This window comes from Balaenoptera ricei, chromosome 2, assembly GCF_028023285.1.
Source record: "Balaenoptera ricei isolate mBalRic1 chromosome 2, mBalRic1.hap2, whole genome shotgun sequence".
Taxonomy (NCBI): Eukaryota; Metazoa; Chordata; class Mammalia; order Artiodactyla; family Balaenopteridae; genus Balaenoptera; species Balaenoptera ricei.
The window spans coordinates 107,579,856-107,599,728 of NC_082640.1; the positions used below are offsets into that span (position 1 = coordinate 107,579,856).

General features: G+C 40.5%; 1 long non-coding RNA gene across 1 annotated transcript; it reads left to right on the forward strand.

Moving 5' to 3' along the window:
* The first annotated feature begins 211 nt into the window (after positions 1-211).
* On the forward strand, positions 212-19,432 carry LOC132360512 (uncharacterized). Its single transcript, XR_009501115.1, has 5 exons — positions 212-581; positions 1,219-1,389; positions 3,098-3,199; positions 3,846-3,913; positions 18,328-19,432. It is a non-coding gene; the product is annotated as an uncharacterized LOC132360512 (long non-coding RNA).
* Positions 19,433-19,873: the final 441 nt, after the last annotated feature.

Consider the following 19,873-nt stretch of genomic DNA (forward strand, 5'->3'; position numbering starts at 1 on the left):
CGCAGGTAGCGGGGGCCGGGACAACCTCTGGCCGGCCGACCCGCTACCGCCACCAGCCTCTCGTCCCGCGAAAGGCGCGGGCGGAGCAGCTCTGACGCGGAAAGTCTTCTGCCCGCAGCCAGACCCCACAGAAAGAGCGTAAATCTGCAGTGCGGAACGACTTTAGTTTGTAGGGAGTTTGGGGGGGCTGCTTTTTGCAGGTACGGGATCTCAGGATTTTGTGAAAACAGCTCTGAGAAATGAGGGGAAGGAACAGCGGGCAGGGAAGACGGCAGGGGAAAGGTGGGTCTCTTGATGTTCATTTCTTGCCAGACGATCAGCACCTTAGAGTTTAAAAATCCGTTCTCTTGCCTCGCTTCTCCCTAGAGCAACCCCCCCCCCCCCGCCGCCCCCTGCCCCGCGTCACGCCTTCTCCAGTCCTCCTCTTTGGGGACGCTCCGGGACGGGCACCCGGGGGCTTTGGGGGACGAGCGCTCCTAGGGCAAGGCGGAGGCAGCCCGGTCTGATGGTCTGATGCCAGTGAAGTGACGCCTCATTCCGGTTGTGTTTGAAGAATTGCTGGGGCTGTCGTGACAACTGAGGTAAAGTTAAATATTTATACTCCAAGTTGTTCTCATTATTTTTTGTCTGTTTTGAAGAAGTTCAGGGCGTTCAAACTTACTTTAAACATAAATCCTGGTCTGGGTGAAGCAGAATCTGTCTCCTGCCACTGGAGTTGACTTTTTGAAAGGTCTTCATTAAGCTCAGAAGTGAAAGGGAAGTTATCTGTAAACAATATTGGTTCATTTAAATATGTATGTGGGTGTGTGGATACGTTAACACACATATTTTATGTATCTATCTATAATAGAGAAAAGGAAGCAAGTGACCCCCACTGCAGATGGATCCAAATAAAAATAATTCCAGTAGATAGTCTCACAGAGGAAGAAAATATGAAAATCTCATTGTATTTGTCTCAGTTCGACTTAATGAAATTTGGAGACATTGACAGTCTGGTCAGTGTTCTAAGTAAATTAATATAAAGTTCCTTAGGAAGAGACCAAAAACAGCTTAATCTTAAACCACTTGAAGATTATGATTAAATGAATGGGATCACTAAGCATTATCATCTCAAATAGCTATTAACTGTCTCCACCCCTTTATTGTGGCAACAAAATAAACTCTCCACTAGGAATGGTGTTTCTTCTTTTTTATCTTTGTTTTTTGTTTTGCTTGAAGGGCAAAGGAGGGAAAACAGAAGCAAAGAAAACCATCTCAAAAGTCTTGGGATTTGCTGCTGTTAAAAGGCTGCTGTTCATTTCTGATTTCCTCATCTTTTGCTACAAAGGAAAAAAAAAATCTAATGATGTGTCTACCTTCGATGAGAAGAAAACACTAACAACAGTGAAGGTGCACTTGTTTTATTTTCTTTTTCCCTGAAAAAAAATTTCTTTTAATATCCACCAGTTTAGCAGGTTGAAAACTGTGGAGATGATAAAAGGATGTTCGCTTATCCACATCTATTCTCTGACTTTCATCACTTGAATTTTGTAGGATTTTGTGTCAATTAGAAGTTATGGGAAAGAGAATTAGACACTTGCCAAGGAACAACAATATTATATATACACTTTCAAGTAAGCTCCACCTAATCCTGTATTTGAGTGCTGAGGGGGTGTGTGCTATTTTCCCCTAATAAACCTCAAAGCCCTCATTAGACATAAAGAGGGGTGAGAACTCTATTACGGGGCATTCTGACAAAAATGGAAGCAGTGCATCTCTGCTTTTAGTGCCCTAGGAAAGGACACCACGAAAAAAATGCCAAAGCCGTTGTGTTTTCCTTTAGAGCCCTGAGTTGGGCAGACTTTTCAGAGAAATACAGAGTAATTAACATTTTACAAAGCAAGATGCTGAAACGAAGGGCGGTGGCTAACAAAAAAGTAAACCATGCTAAAAATTATTCTTCAAACCCAGCAAATTTCCAGATGCCACAGAAAATCAATGTAAACGCGCCCCCTCGGAGCCGAGCACACAGCTCTCCTGCCGGGTGATGTTTCCAGTTGAAAGTGGAGTTGGAGACCCCACCTCGGCCGGAGCACTGGGAGCTGCTACCCTGAGGCCACCCGGAGGGGAGGGAGTGTCGCCCCCATGTCCTCCGCCCCCGCCGCGCTCCACACCTGTTCCCTCCTCCCCTCGCTGGGACGCAGGACAGGCGAGGAGCTGGGCCGATTGCGCCCCCAATCTTCAAGGGGTACCGCGAGCTGAGGCTTGTGCTACCAACCAAGGAGGAAACCCTACCAGGCCCCCAGAGGCCGAAGACCCAGCCAAAGGGAAGGAGGTTCCCTGTCTGAGGCACACGCAGCTGCCTTCCCCATCCTGGGCCAGGCTCCCGTGCCCGGGTGGGCAAAGGCTCTAAGGCCACTTTGGTCCCGGAGCAAGTGTGAAATGCAGTGGAGGGGGTCACTGTCCCCCTTGCGTGCTAGGATGTGTGTGTGAGAGAGAGAGAGAGAGAGAGAGAGAGACAGAGAAAGAGAGACACGTGCTCTTGGAGCGGGCCTCTGGCCGCAGACATCAACTGGGGATGTTCACCACGCGGCTACGGGAGCCACCATCCCACACCTTCCCCTGTCTCCCACCTCCGCCTCCCCCACCCCGCCAGCTCCCCAGTCCCGGGCCACACCTGCACAGGTGTGGTGTCTTTAACTGGAAAGCGCTAGAAAAGATCCAAGAAGGAAAGGCGGCGGGGTGGGGGGGTGGGGGGGGAGGGGGGGAGGCGGGAGGGGCTGGGAAGAAAGATGGTACTTCGGAGCTCAGACATCCCTATCTTCGAGTGATTGTCATAACACTCAGTCTTTTCACCCTGACCTACGGTATCCAAAAAGCAGAGATGGATTCGCGGGAAAATCGGGTTTAAGAAAACGTCGGAGGTTTGACGCGGGCTCTGGAGACCTGCGCAGGCTTTGCTTAGATTCAAAAGTATGATTTTAATTTTCTTAATGAAGGCACGCTCTAGAGCTCAGCTGGTAATGGCTGTGCTGAGTTTAATAGACTTCTGTCGAACAGAAAAAGACGGATAACTATCGGTTATGAGTAATCTGCTCTAATGCAATTCTTTTCCCAGGTTCGAACGTCATTGTGTGGAGAGGGCAGGAGTGAATTAGGGCCCCGGGGAGCACGTACGCGGGGCAACGAGATGGCCTGAAATACGAGCCGAACCTGTTTTGTGAGATGCACTTGGGTTTGGGGGTCGGGGTCAAGGGCCTCAAAGCCCTTGGTCTGCACGTGTGAAAATCTCTCTGTCTCCGTCTCTATTCCTCCCACACCCCACACCATCCACCCCCTCGTCCTTCTCCCCCTCTTCTATCTTCTCCTCCCTCCTCCTCTCTCCATTTCTCCTTTTCTCTTGCAGCTCTCTTCCCCTTTCTCCTCATCTCTCCCAGAGTTAATGTGAATTTCCTTTTCTCCTCCTCTATTTTGCGTGTCTTTGTGTATTTCAGGCAGATCCATTAGGTCCAAAGTATTTCTCCAAAACATACTCACACAGAAGTAGGCTCTTGGTCTGTGTCAACCATTCACTTTTTGAAATCCAATCGAATTGGGAGGTTTAAGATATTGATGACGCCGCGTACACACGCGTAGTAATATATTGGTAGGATTATTTCTATCCAAATACAGAGCCAATCCAAGTCACTGTCCAAAAGTAGCCCCTCTACTCTAACACACATTGTCATTTGTGGTAGTTTTAATTTGGAATTATCCAAACTCTTCTTAGCTCTCCACTTCACTTTGCCTGGTAAACACAATCTCAGGCAAACGTGACTTTAAAAAAGAAAAATAATCAACATAACTCATAATTTCCATTTTTACAGGAAACAAGCTGAATTGGTACTCACCTGGATGAAGGATTTGAAGGCAGGCAGGCCCACAAGCCAGCAGGGTGAGTCCTGGACAACCCGGCCAGGAGCCCAGCTCTCCTGGCTGAACCTTTGTGTACAGTCACTCCGGCCCCACTTTCCTGCCAGCCTCTCTCTTCGGGTCCTGGGGAACAAAGAAAGTTCTTGAGACCGATGAACAAAAAGGCATAAATGAACCCCAAGCTATAGGTGTCTATTCCAGACCTGCGAGGTGAGGCCAGGGAAGCTAGCTGGGTCTGATGCGTCTCTGAGCTCCACAGACCTCCTTGGTCTACGGTTCTTTGGCCTTGTCACTTTCTCTCCCTCTCCCTCTCTCTCTCCCCTCCCTCCTTCTCTGTGTTACACACACACACAAGTGACCTAGGCACACATGCACAGAAACGGCCACAAAGCTCTGTAATTACTATCTCCTCTTCTCTGACCCAAACCTACCCTATTCTCTCACCTCTCCAGTCATTCTTCAAAAAAGGGAAAGGAAAAACATCAAAACAAAAACATATTTGCAAGACCCCCTCAGGTCCCTCTGGCTGAGGAAGAGCACAGCTGGTGCCCCACAAGAACTTGGGGTGTCCCGGGGAACAAGGCCCCCTGCTGCTCTGGGCCTCGTGGAGGACACCCACCTACAGCCTGGGGGTTGGGTGAGGAAGGGTGCTTTTCACCTTGCTCTCCCCCCAGACTCTTCCCTGGCTGCTGGGAAGGGAATTAGGGAGAGATTCAGTCCTCAGGTCCCAACCACTCCCAGGACTTGGAGAAGCAGAGCAGGGCGGGCACCTCCTAGCTGCTGAGGTGTGACTGCCAGGGGTCCCACACTGGCAAGTGAGAAAGTCTGCGACCAGAAGAGCAGGTGCCCCAACTTCTTAAGTGCTCAGCCTGCAGCGGCCTTTAAAGATAGAGACGGTCACTAGGCAATAGCCCGCTCCAGCAGCCTCTGCCAGGATGGGGGCATCAGGTCCGCGGGGTGACTTCGGGTGGTACCAGGGATGGAAGGCCCGCCTCTGGCTCCAGGAGCAGATTTGGAACCTGAGAAAGGGTGACTGTCAGAGCTCCCCACCCGACCCTCACCCCTCACGGATGAAGTCCCTCTGTCATCCCTAGATCTCTCTGTCATCCCTTCAATGGCTCCCCTATAGTGAAGCTGCTGTTGTGTTGTTTTGATGAGCTAGGAGAGCAACAGCAAAGACCCAGAAAGTCCCCATCAGCTTTAGTGGCTGTAATTCTGCTTTGGAACAGTCGCTGGGCGAAGAGAGGAGAGAGACACTATTAGCCAAGATTCCCCCTCAGCCAACAAGGTTGAGAGGGCTTAGTAGAGAGCCAGTTACCTGCAGACTCCCCAGGAAGAAACCTGGCCAGAGTAAGACTCACAACCTCCAAACCTGCTGAGAACCCCTTACAAAGATGTCTTGGACTCTCAGCTTGTGCCACTTGCCCAGAGTCTGTGGGCTCTTATGGTCCAGTGTCTCCCCTGAAGCAGCTGACAGATTAAGTCTGGGGAAACATAAGGAGGCCCCGTTAAAGAACTAGGTTTGCTTCTCTTTCATTTACTCCCCTATTTTAAATGTCAGTAGAAAAAAGCAAAAATAAAATTTGCAGTAAATTAAACGTGTGATTATATTCACATAGAATTAAGGTGTAAAACTTAAGGTGTAAACTGTGCTTAGACATTTTTAAAGGACTGTCCTGAACATGCCATGCTTTTATGGAACAAGACACTTAAATATAAGCTTTAAGGATAAAGAACATTAAGAGTGCCTAGTGTCCCTTTACATTACCGTCACATAAATAAAAGGGGGAAAGGGTCTCAATAAGGAAACTCAAGTGACAGGAGCTCCTAAGATAAACTAAGCAGTACACAAAAATAACACAGTATTGCATCTTTAAAGTAAGTTCCCCTTAAGGAAAGTTAGAGGCAAATACCTGAGTACAAAGTTAAGCTTTTTCTGCTTACTCATTTATCCAGGTCTCTTAATTCTAATACAGAATGAATAATCTGCACAGAGGGGTGATGTTGCCCCCCACCTCGCCACAGACCGAGGGCAGTTGTTTATACTTGACGCTTATCCATCGGCCTTAGGACTTTTGAATGTTCAAGTGAAAGTGTAAATAGAATAAGGTCACAGGTGATTGACAAGTTCAAGTTACTTAGCTCAATTATCAAAATTTTATTTCTAAATTATGTTCAATTTGATTTTCCTGCTTTGCTATAAATGACCTTCGAAAATCCAATGGGAGCGGACATTTTATACCATGTCCTATGCACCATGATTTATTTGTAAAGTCATTTTGTGATGTATGCCTCCTTTAATGTTTCTGTGGAGACCGAGTCTTTACAATTAGATTTAGAAGCACAGCTATCAGGCTAATTTAAAGGCAGTCATTTTAAAGACACAATGATCACTAAATTTTAACAACTTTCTGAAATGTTTCTAAATTTCTAAACCTCAGGCAGAACCTGCAGACTGTTTAGAATCTAATTCTCTGGATATTAGCATGCTATATTTAATGTCTGTCTATCTAAACAATAGATAAGAGTGCAATTTGTAAATATATACCTTACAACTCACTTTCAACATACTATCACAAAGTTCTCCTATGCATTTATTTAATAGATAACGAAGCTTTTCAGATCAAGGCTCATGCCGCCACATCTGGAAATGCTTCCTTGGCTCTAATCTGCCGCCCCCCCTACCATTGCCCCCTCCAGCCACCAGTGAGAGAAATAGCTGAAGCCTCTCCTTCCACCATTATATGATAACATCAGCTTTTAATCAGCGAGAGGCACTCCTATTTAAATTTACAGGATGACTCTTTATTTCATTTATCTTTTCTTTTGGAGGAAAGTGAAATAAGAGCACCACCCTTATTAATTATAAGATTGATGGGGTGAAAAAAGCCAAATGAATTTGGCTTGCAAATTATTAGTAGAGGTATGAATATTTATGACTGTGCCAGGAACTGCAGTCGTGAACCCTGGGTATCAAGCTTGGAAGACAGTCAAACCAATGCACTCAGTGAGGGTTCAGTCTCCCCAAATCTGACATGACATAAATGGAAACTTCTAAATTAGACCCAGGGCGGGCTCCCATCAAATCCATTCCTTCTTTTTTTTTTTTTTTTTTTTGGCTGATCTTGCTAAATATGAACTTACTTCTAGTGGCCTCCGTTATAAATTTAAAAAATATCTTTTAAGGTGAAAGCAGATACCTATACGTTTTGTGAAGAAAATCTATGTTTGTGCTTTTCTCACTTGATATTCACTTATGTTTTAAATCAAATGTATCTGTAAAATATTTGTGACATACATTTTAAAAATTTAAAGCTATCTTTATTCATTGAAAAAATATTGGAAACCTAAAATGTCCTGGATATAAAGAGGATTTGAATAAATACAATCTAAGTTAGATACAGACAGAAATAAGAGGGGAAAAGAAAACAACAGTGGAAGAGAGATTAAAAAAAAGTTTTCTTTGCTTGTTTTCTCTTTTTCTGCACCAGACTTTCTCATGTTTTAGTCCCAAAATGAGAAAATTTAAATGCAAGGTGGAGGAAGAAAGGGTCAGGGTAGAAAGGGAAAAGGGTGATGACAAGGACTTAATAATTCAGTAAAAGACAAACTATATCCTCCTCTTTTCCTCCTCTTGATTCTATCAATACATTGGAGGGTTTTATAGTGCTTTGGAAAAGGAGCTAAGGACTTGGGAGTTAATGAGCTCAACTCTCATTTCACCACTGGCTTCTTTTCTGTAAAAGAATTGTTGAGTGGAGGCTGACCCAATCCTGTGAAAATACTTCACTCTGACATCAGAGCAAGCTTAGTACATTTTGAAAAGGAAGACAAGTTGTTTTCAAAACAGAAATGCTAAGCATTCTAAAAAGCATAAGCAATTTAAAAAACACTCTTCAAATTTTCTGAAAAATTCCCAACTACATACATATATATATATATATATATATATATATATATATATATACACACACACACATATATACACATTTTTTTTCACAACTGTAAGTGGATATTTGTGCTAAACTGTTGCTTTATGTATATCTGTCTCAATTTGTCTGTTCTCTGTAAGGAAATAATTTTTTTAAAGAAGCGATACCACTGACAACAATTTACTTAAATTCACAGACCTTGAAATGGATGCATCTCCTATCAATCACACTCGGTAGATAGAGTAAAACACATTCAGCATTTGTATATCAGTAGTGGCACACACACAAATGTGTTTTGTTCAATTTAAATGCTCTTCAACATGTCATTTCTTATTTTTCTGGAACATGTTATGGGTTAGTCATCCTGTTTCAGCTGATTGTTAAATCCTTAACCTAATGAAAATTCAAAATATAATATTTATTTGTCATGGATTTCAAAGCTGAAAGGTAGGCTTTTGGGACAGTTTGGTCAACCTCTCTTATCTTTCCAACAAAGAACTGGAGGTCTAAAGATGGCAACTAACCAGTCCAACTCATGTAACTAGCTAGCTGGACAAGCTAGTTATATGGACAAGATCCTAAAGCTCTTGAGGCCAATTTTTGTATGACAGGGTGCTTCCCATCTTCTGCCCTTTATATCAGAGTAGTATTTATAATACTATATGCAGACTTTTCTACTAATAGTTTTCTTCCCAGCACACTGACAATGGAAATTCTTGTTAAATAATAATAAGCTATTGACTGCTCTGTTTGCCTATATGAAGATTTGTTGTTAATCTGTGATGTCTGTATTGATTAGGCAAGAATGAGGTCTCTCCTCTACCTGAAGAATAAATAGATCTCAGTACTGGCATAAAAACAAATTTTGTATTACTAGAAATCCTAACCTTATTGGCTACACGTCAGCTCAATCAAGCTAGAAACAGATATAAATAGGAATAACTGAGAGCAGTGCCTCAAAATCTCCAAAAATGTTCACGAGGGATGTTTAAACTAGGATGAGAGTTCCTTGACTTCAGCACTTGGCAGCCTGCTTCTAGGTAACTTTCCCGCCTGGCTCTTCTGTTCACCCCAAATTGAATCCTACACGTGCTCCGTCCTTTCTACACTAAGGGGAATCCTATTCATGCCTGAGATGATCTTATATTTATGATGGCCTCTTCTGTCAAATTGTTATTTCTGTAGCTTACTGTCAGAAATGTCACTCAAAGTTTCTTCTCCACCTCTCTTTACTCTCTGTCATAGTAACTTGGAAGGTCTAATCCAAGTGGAATTTACTTCACCTATAAAATACAGCAAGGAGAACTTTTTTTCACTTCTTGTCCGTCTCTCCCTTCCCCCCGTCCCCAGCTTTACACCTTCACTCTGTTTAAGGGCTGTAGCTCATTGTTTCTCCTTGTGGTAAAATTGTTCATCCAAGCAGTTTCTCTTAAGGTTCACAAACTTAGCTCTTGTGAGTAAAGTTTATATGAAAATATGTTCGGCACATTTTCCGAGTAAAGTTTATATGTAAATATGTTCAGCATATTTTCTGAGTCCATGCTACTTAGGTTAATACTTCAGCATGAAAGAAAACAACACCGAAACAAAAATGTCCTCCAATTAAAGAAAGTTCTCGAGCATAAATAGCAGATATTTGATTTTTGAAAATATAAAAAATAAAATATGGAACTTGTTAGCATTTACAACTCCTTTCTTTATCAGTGTGGCCTCCTTTTTGCTACGTTTCCATTTCATTATTCTTGCATGAATATGATAAATGGTCATTAAATCTAACCATTTTTATTTAATGTTCATAAAAACTGGTAGGTTTTCAAACAGATGTGGCCTGATATGGTTCAGTGAATTTAGTGGACTTCTCATATAAATGGAATAATAACCATACGGAAGATGAATTTTATACCCTTGTTTACCTCTTCCAGAACTTACCCTTATTATAATTACAAATAGTGTTTGTTATGTATTATGCAATATATATACCATTGTCCAGACACTGAACAAACCTTAACTTGATCACTGCCATCTACAGTTTATAATCCGAGATAGCCCTGACAGCAAAAAATAGAAAGAAACAGGGACAAATAGAAGACATGGCACAGTTGTATATTCTTCATTCTATAAAAAAGAAAACGTAATGAAGCCTGGCTCAAAATGGACAAATTTTATCTTCTTTCCACTTAAATATTTTTCTTTCAGACTCAAAGAAGTGTTTGGGAAAGAAGAAATAGTTCATTTCATTTACTTTCTATCAATTAGGGATTACTTTGAGGAATAAGCCTTCCCCTTTTAACTTTTTAAAAAGAGGTCAGCAAAGAGAAGAAGCTGGCAGTCAGAGTTGCCTAAGTGCAGAGGATAGGCAGGTTTAACTAATAAAGGCAGGAGAGCCCTGTGGTTTAAAAAAAACCTTCACAGTAAGACTGCCTGGATCTAAATGCTGGCTCAGCCACTAGTTAACTATGTGACCTTAGGCGATAACTAACACTTCGAAACTTCTCATAGGGCTATGACAAGATGACCAAATGAGTTGATGCATGAAAGAATTTATCCTAATACTTGATTCATGGTGAGGATTCAATAAATATCAGTGGCCTCTATTATTATTATTATTATTATTATTATTATTATTATTATTATTATAGTCAACCCTCTACCCTCCTAGCTTGGATAGGACCGTATATGAAAAATCGATGAAATTTAGATAACTTTTACTTTTATTAACCATGTATCTAAACTCAATATTAGTATAGATTCCCAATTCATTCTATATCTCTTAGGTAACTTCAGTTTTATGTTTGTACCTGTGTACTTATCTTTTAGCATTCCATCTTTAAAAAAGACCTACATTGCATACATTCTGCATGCAAGTTATTGAGTAAATAGCTTCTTGGGTTGTTTGATAATCAGATAATGGGAAGACCAGTAGCCTGGGAGCCAGAAAAACTAGATTCCTTTTTTTTTTTTTGCAATATGAGTTGAAATTTATTTTTAGTCTCTCTCTTTTTATAACTGAAGTATAGTTAATTTACAATGTTGTGTTAGTTTCAGGTGTACAGCAAGGTGATTCATACATATATATATTTTCCTGTTCTTTTCCATTAGAGGTTATTATGAGATATTGAATACAGTAACCTATGCTATACAGTAAATCCTTGTTATATTATCTATTTTATATATATGTGGATAGTGGTGTGTATCTGTTAATCCAGTACTCCTAATCTATCCCTTCCCACCCTCTTTCCTCTTTGGTAACCATAAGTTTGTTTTCTATGCCTGTGAGTCTGTTTCTGGTTTGTAAATAAGTTCATTTGTATTATTATTTTAGATTCCACACGTAGGTGATATCATATAATATTTGTCTTTCTCTGTCTGGCTTACTTCACTCAGTATGATAATCTCTAGGTCCAACCATGTTGCTGCAAATGGCGATATTACATTCATTTTTTATGGCCGAGTAATATTCCATTGTATGTATATATATATATATATATATATATATATATATATATATATATATATACCACATCTTCTTTATCCATTCATCTGTCGATGGATACTTAGGTTGTTTCCATGTCTTGCCTATTGCAAATAGTGCCTCTATGAACATTGGGGGTGCATGTATCTTTTCAAATTAGAGTTTTCACCTTTTCTGGATGTATATCCAGGAGTGGGATTGCTGGATCATATGGTAACTCTATTTTTAATTTTTTAAGGAACTTCCATACTGTTCTCCATAGTGGCTGCACCAATTTACATTCCCACCAACAGTGTAGGAGGGTTCCCTTTCAGAGAAACTAGATTCTAAATATGTTTCTGCCACTGATTAATATGTGATTGGGCCTCAGTTTCTCCACCTGTAAAATAGGTTGGAGTAGAAATTATCCAAAGTTCATTCTGGCTCTAACACTCAGAGACTGCATGACTCACATAGCAGAACTTTTTTCTTTCTTCCAAGGGTATATTGTGGTAGGCCCTAGGACTCAAAGTAAAAAATTAGAGTTCTATCCTTAAGAAATTAACAATGCAGTAGAGGGACAAACATCATATTACAGTGTGATGAGTAGAGGTATGTAAAGGGAATGATAAGACCAGATAGAAGCAACATCTCACCAATGGGAAGCAAACACACAGCCAATGGGAAGATAAGAGAAAGTTGTAGAGGAGTTATAGCACCTGAATTGAACCTTAAAGAAGAAATATGAGCTAAGGAAGAGGTGAGGAGAAGGACATGCCAGGAGGAAATAGTATGTGAAGAAACAAAAGAGAGAGGAAGAACAGGTCATCTAGAGAACAGGCGGCTGTAGGGCAGAGGATGTGGGCAAAGAGGTAGAGATGAGGCTTCTCCTCACTCTTCCATGTCTCTGTGATCAATCTCACATCTTCCTCCTTTGGCTTTAGTCACCCTCCATTTGCTGCAGACCCCCCAATTTATATCTTCAGCCTAGACTTGCTCTTGAACTTTAGACCTATATATCCAACTCTCCATGGACATCTCCACACGTCTGGCACCTCAAATTTATGATTTCCAACCCTGAGGAAGTACCTTCTCCTGTGTTCACTATCTTGGTAAATGGTATTACCATCCACTTAGTTGCTTGTGCTAGAAATTTAGGTTTTATCCTTGTTACTTCTCTTTTTTTTTAACCACTGTTCTCCCTCAATCCAATCAATTCCCAGGGACTAATAAGTATACTCCCTAAACGCATCTTTAGCCCATTTGTTTCCCTCTATCTCCACTACAATCGCCAAGCTGCCATTATTTGGACGTGATGGTTGGGGCTCTGGAGTAAAATATGGTCCCATCATATTCCTATTTAAAACCTTCAACGGAAATGCACCATTCTTAGGATAAGCTCTGAAGACTGATTGATTCTACTCCTGTCCCCCCATCCCCAGCCCCATCTGGAATCTCCTCATTCTCTTTGGTCCAGTCACACTGTCCTTCTCTATGTTGCTCTAACAGCCTAGCCTCCTGCCCACCCTTAGGGTTCTTGCACTTTCTGTATCCTCCATCTGGAAAGCTCTTCTCTCCTTTACCATCCCCCATCTCTAGGCTAACTGCTATTCATTCTTCAGCTCACACTTTAAATGCCATTTCCATGGGGAAGTTTTTCTTGACCATTTCCCCTCTAGATTAGGCTAGATTCTCTATTCTTATAATACCACTTAAATTTTCTTTGTAGCATTATCACATTTACACTTAATTAATAATTAATCATGTAATTATTTGTTTAATGTCTGTTTCTCCTGCTGAAATATGCCATTCCATAAGGACAAGGTCAGGCATGTTTGGTTCACTACAGTGTCCTCAATGTCTAATAAATTTTTTTTGAAGGGAAAACAAGATGAAAGAGAGGGAGCAGTTAAATAAGATAAGGCCTGGAAAGTGTCCACTGGATTTAGCAACTAAGAGGTCATGGGTGACCTTGGAGAAGGCAGTTTTGGTGGGGTGGTATGGGTAGATGGCAAATTGAAGTCGGTTCGAGGAGTGAAAAGGAGGTGAGAAAGTGGAGGCAGTGTAATTGTAAACTAATTTCAAGAATCTTATTCATGGGAAAAATAAAAACAATATGACAATTGATAAATGGAAGATGTAGGATCAAGGGATGTTTTATTAATACTTTTCAAGATAAGAGAGAACTGAGCTTATTTCTATGGCTGAAAAGAAAGCAGTAGAAGAGAAGATGTACAGACTAATTGAGAGATTAAGAATATAGGAAAAAGATATAATTTATCTTTATAATGGAAGAAGGGTGTAGTACAAGCTGGGATCCAGAGCATAAGATATGTTTTGTAAAAGTTAAAAGTTACCTCTTTTAACTTTTAGAAGAAAGGAAGTAAAGGCTGGTGTACATATGGATTAAATAGAGGTGTGGGACCCAGAAGATAATGTGGTTTCTGCTTGAGAGTCTGGACTTCCCTCCAGTTGAAGGAGGCACTCAGAGAAAGGGGGCGCTGGAGAGAGAACACAAGGAGAGCGGTACAAGCTTAGAATCGCTCTTTGAGGGGAGTGGGAGAGGAAGCTGACCAGCACCAAGTCAAAAGATTGCTGAACCTTGCCAGGGGAGGTGTGGGGCGCCAATCATCCATATCATTGTGTAATTTTCTCCAGAAGTGCTCAGCGATGTCACTGAAGGAGTGAGATGTGTGGATTCTTCCAAGTCTGAGACTTTGCAGGGAAAGAGCAGTTAGGAAGTTGGGAATAGAGGTTAGGAAGTATTTGAATTATTGAGCCACTGGGTCTAAGTTGGATAAAGAAGGAAATGAAGACACAAGGTGGTGACAGACTGAGAGTAAAATCAGTGATACAGGGGTTGCATAAAAAGAAACGAAACTGAGTTATTTGTAGTGAGGTGGATGGACCTAGAGTCTGTCATACAGAGTGAAGTAAGTCAGAAAGAGAAAAACAAATAAAAAAAACAAAAAACAAAAACCAAAAAACCGTATGCTAACACATATATATGAATCTAAAAAACATGGTTCTGAAGAAACTAGGGGCAGGACAGGAATAAAGACACAGACATAGAGAATGGACTTGAGGACACGGGGAAGGGGAAGCTGGGATGAAGTGAGAGAGTGGCATGGACATATATACACTACCAAATGTAAAATAGATAGCTAGTGGGAAGCAGCCGCATAGCACAGGGAGATCAGCTCAGTGCTTTGTGACCACCTAGAGGGGTGGGATAGGGAGGATGGGAGGGAGACGCAAGAGGGAGGGGATATGGGGATATATGTATATGTATAGCTGATTCACTTTGTTATACAGCAGAAACTAACACACCATTGTAAAGCAATAAAGATGTTAAAAAAACAATACTTCAAAAAAAAAAAAAAGGAATAGAGAGGTTCTGAGAGCTAGGGGAACATAAGAGAATGAAGTGAGAGATTGTTGTGATGGTGTAGAAGTGGAAGTTACCTGGGGTATAAGTAGATCCAGATTGGCCACAGGGGTGGATATCATCAGAGGCACCTTCACATTTGCCCTATAAGCTGACAGCACCCTCATTTTCTTCTATTCTCATTTCGTGCTAGAAATCCCTTTGTCGCTCCCTGGGCCAGATCACTAAAAATATGGCAAAGGAGAAAGTGGTGATAGGGTTTATTCATTCATCTTTTGTCAGTTTAATTCCATTCACTTCAACAAATATTTAGTGGGTAAATGCCAGGTGCCAAGGCATTGCTGTGTGGTGAAGAGATTCAGTGTTTCCCTTTGAGGTATATCATTCTGTTAACTTTGCAGAGAGTGGATTTGGGGTGTGTGGGTGGGGATTTGGGAGAGAGACAAGACAAGACTTCTAAGCAGCAACACTAGTGGCTTCACTATTTAATAGCTCTATGTCCCTGGGGTATTTATTTAACCTCTCTGGGTCTTAGTTTCTTCATCTGTATAATGGGAATATTAATAGTACCTAGCTTGTAGGTTTGTTGGGAAACTATTTATTTATAATGATGCCTTACAGATGACATGGCTGGAGCAGGAACGGTACAAAATGAAACTGGAACATCTTGCATAAAAGTGAGGAAGTGCTCACAAAAAATGATGGGGGCCTGTCAAAAGAGACATAAGAGCCAGCCTGAAGGGGCTTCCACTGGTCAAATCTGGTCAAATTATTTGGGCATCAAAAATAAATAAGGAAGTAATGGATTCTACTCTACTGAATAAAATAAGAATCCGTGAGTCTATAATGATAAATAGATAAATAAGTAAGGAGAGAAAGCTCTCTTTTATGGTAATATGTCAATTAATAAATGTGGAAGGGATGAGGAAAATTCTAAAGACACCATTTTGCAACCATCATAGAAAAAATTAATTTAGGTAAAAGTCATCAATGAATGCTAAATTTAGTGGAGGAAAGTTAAGGAAGAACAGGATGTTCATATTATATAGACGTATCTCACTATAAATATTTATTACAACAGGGAAAATATTAGCAATACAGTGGAGAAATAGACAACACTTTCACCAAGTGAACAAAACTAACATCACCCCAAAAAACGTGATTTGCCACCAACGTGATACCATGGAAAAAGACACAACCTCACTTCTTGGTATTCCAGCCACAAATGCACAACCTAAATGTAGTCATCTGACACAGCACACAAACCCATACTGAGGGACATTGTATAAAATAACTGGCCTGCATTATTCAAAAGCAAGACCAAGTAACCATTCCATATTAAAGGAGACTGAAGAGACATGACGACTGTGATTCATTGTCCTGGACTGGATTCTGTACTAGAAAAAAAATACTACAAAAGACATTATTGGGGCAATAAGTGAAATTGGAATATGGTCTTTAGGTTAGATAAAAACACGCTATCAATGTTAGATTTTCTCAGTTTTATAACTGTACTATAGTTATGTAAGAAAATACACACTGAAATGTAAATGGGTAAAGTAGCATGATATATACAACCAACTCTTAATTGTTTAGGAAAAAAAATATGGAGAGGAAGAGAGGGAGAAAATGCTAAAGCAAATGTTGCGAAATTATAACAACTGGTGAATCCGGGGTAAGGGTGTAGAGGAGATCTGTACTTTTCTTGTAAACTTTCTATAAGTTTGAAATTATTTAAAAATAAAGTTTAAAAAATAAGTGTTAAAAAAATCCTGCCCTACTCTCAATAAAAGTTAATTATCTCCTCTTCCTCCCCGCACCCCCGCCCCCGCCAACCCCAAACACCAGTTGGGACATTCTTGCAGTATTTCAAGTGATGGAGGACCTCATCTCAGGCATCAGGAATTGGAAATAGGGATGGAGTAGACAGGAAATATTCAAGCTAATTGCACCAGAACTTCTGGCAATGATGTGGGGAGTGCTCCATGCCATGGAATGCCACATGCCACTAAATATATGACACATCACCTCAATTCATACAGCCCATGGCCAATTCTCACCATGCAGAATGAACTTTCTGTGGCATACTCTTCATGTGTGCCACGCATTCCATCCAAGTACAGTTGGCTTCTGTACCTTATGGTACTTTAGGGCAGTAATGGAGATAAAAGGCTAGTTCGTTTTCACGTCGACAGAGATCATCTTTTCCTTCTCTTAGGAAGAAAATGAGAGAGAGGAGGAGGAAGAGAAAGGAGGAGCAATGAGAATTGTTAAGGGAACAACCTAGAATGGGCATTCCAGAAGACATCTCCTTTCTCTATTTCTGCAGTCTTTTCCTGGCTGCCAGAACTTAGCCCCTAGTGGTTTGTGCCTAAGCCTGACTCTCTTTCCAGACTAGAAGAAGGTGAGGTAGCTCACCTCCTCTTTCAGATTTACCTTTAAAAGTCTAGTTGTTCAAGATCAACATAGTGACTCACTTGGGGCTGTAAAGCTGCAGCCAGCTCTGGCAGCATGCATGAGTGAGACTGGATGGAGAGCTGTCAAATGGATTATGCCATCTCAACAAAGCATTGATTCGTTGATTAAAGTTTGTTTCAGCAAATAAAGTGAGCTTTATTGGAGACAGTATTACTTAAAGCCTCCAGTATTTCCTGTCTGCTGACAGAATAAAGCCCAAGATGGCTTTCTATGATCTTGAATTATTCCACCTTGCCAAACCCTCCATACACTAATACTTGAATCCCACTGGGCAACTCATCAGGCCACCAATTTCCTATTTCCCTCTCCTGTGGCTTTGTTCATTCTATTACCTAAGTTAGGAATGTCTTGGGCCACCATGGGACCAAGTTCAAGAGTCAACTTACATGCCAGCTTCTGGAAACCCTCTGTGAGACTGCCAAGCAGAATGAAAATAATTTATTTCTCCCTTTGGTCTGTATGAAGTATTTCCCCCATATATATACGAATATACAGTCGTCCCTCAGTATCCATGGGGGATTGGTTCCAGGGCCCCCATGGATACCAAAATCCGAGGATGCTCAAGTCCCTTATATAAAATGGCGTAGTATTTGCATATAACCTGAGCACATCCTCCCTTATATTGATACTTTAAAACATTTCTAGATTATTTATAATACCTAATACAATGTAAATGCTATGTAAATAGTCACCATGCACAGCAAATTCAAGTTTTGCTTTTTGGAACTTTCTGGAAATTTTTTTCCCCAAATATTTTCTATCTGTAGTTGGTTGAATTTTCAGATGTGGAAACTGCAGATAAGGAGGGCTGATTGTATTGTCATACAATTTAACATAAATATGACATTTATTAAATTCCCTTTCAGTCTTTTCTTCTATGCTTATGTCTTAAAAAGACTTTAAGAAATAGAAATGGAAATATAGCAGGAGTGAGAAACTTATTGGATGCTTGTTAGAGTGAGAGGGATGAAGGAAAACATGAGATGAAAGATACTACAATTATCTGTGAGTCTTGGTGTAAATCATGTAAGCAAAATAAAGGATCTAATATTGATATATGTAAACCATTTTACTTTTAGAAACTTTGGCTCCTTTGTAGAGCATTAATTTTTATGTCATATTAGGTAGAGAAAATGCACTTTTGTATATAAAAACTTTATCATTAAATTATTTACCTTTTCTTTCAGAAACTGTTGTCTTTCCAACTCCATCTTTAGGCACAGACAAATGGTCAGCTGAGTGGCATCATTAATAGAAGCAGCTATTTTAGAAGCTCTACTTCTGGAAGTGGAGTAAAAAGGAGGCGTAACCTGGAGTTTAAGATACCCACTGATAATGAGGGTATTTGAGTGATGGTAATTGGCAAGGAGAAAGACTTAAAGATCTATCTGGAGACCAACCCTCACACTCCAGGCATGCTGCCAGATAAAGACTAAAAACAGCATGTAAGATGGCAAGAAAAATATGCTCTTGGTTTCTTCATTGCCATAAAAGCCACTGGGAAGAGCTTAAAGAGACATGCCATTCCTGAATGGTAACATGAGACTTCTTGTTCTATGACTTGTGTGAAAACTTCTGCCCTTCCGGACTGGAGACAAGGAGTATCATTTTCAACAAAGTGCAACCCTTTGGTCTATCTACTCATCATCAAAAAAGGGTACAGTAAGTAAAGCTGCAGAATGATCATCCCTTTACATTCAGTGCTGATCTTGGAACCAGATCAGTAACTCAACAATATTGCTTCTTTCTTTTAGACTAAGGTAATGGAACCTCTTTAACCTTGAGGATGACAATTTGATTTTTGCACACCACACAAGGTTTGGTAGTACACGACAAGCTTACAGAATGTAGCCACAGCTTCTTGCTCTGGGAAATGTGGATCAATTTAATTATTAAAACCATTTTGATGTTGGGGCCCTTGTGAGCAGAATCTTTAAGATGACCTGAGCCAATCCACACTCCATTATTTCACTGACACTTAACATGTTCTTTGCAGCTGTCAAGCTGTATCTCCCCAAATCCAAGACAATGAGTAAATTACATCAGTTCAGTCAGTGCAAAAATCAGCGAAAATAGTTGCATGACTGAACCGACAAGTCATTTGACACACTGTAAACTGAAACACTGAAGGAAATTGGAAGAACTGAGATTGTGTTGTCCCCTGAGTCACTTAAAATCTCTGAGTGTGTTTTGTTTTCTGTAAAATGGGTGTATTAATACTTTGCCCAGATGGGTTGTGGTGAAGGTTAGAAATAATGCATGTAAAGTATCGGACATGTAGCAGACCCTTGATAAATGGTTGCTGTAATTATTATTATTATGAAAAGTTCGAGTTACTTTGAAGAAATTAAGCAATTAGTTACTGGTTGATGTAGATTAAAAAAAAAAAAACTTCTATCTAGTACTGTTTTATTAATCAATTAGGTATAATGGCAAAAGGCAGTTTAAAGCTGGATTAACCAAAGTTGTCAAGCAGCTTAAATAGCAAGCCAGCCATTTATTTTAGTTTATTATTTATCTGCCTTCACTGTTAATAACCAAGCCCTTTAGTTTCAGCTGTTTTATGGAATATTCTTTTAGTAAATAGCTGATCTAATTGGTATTTTGTTAATAGGAAAAACTGAGTAAGAGAATAATAGTGATTGCTTGAGGAAGGAGGAAGCAGTTGCTTCTAGTTCAACATTTTATGAAATGGACTGCAAATAGAATAAAAGCAGTATTCTCATACGGTGG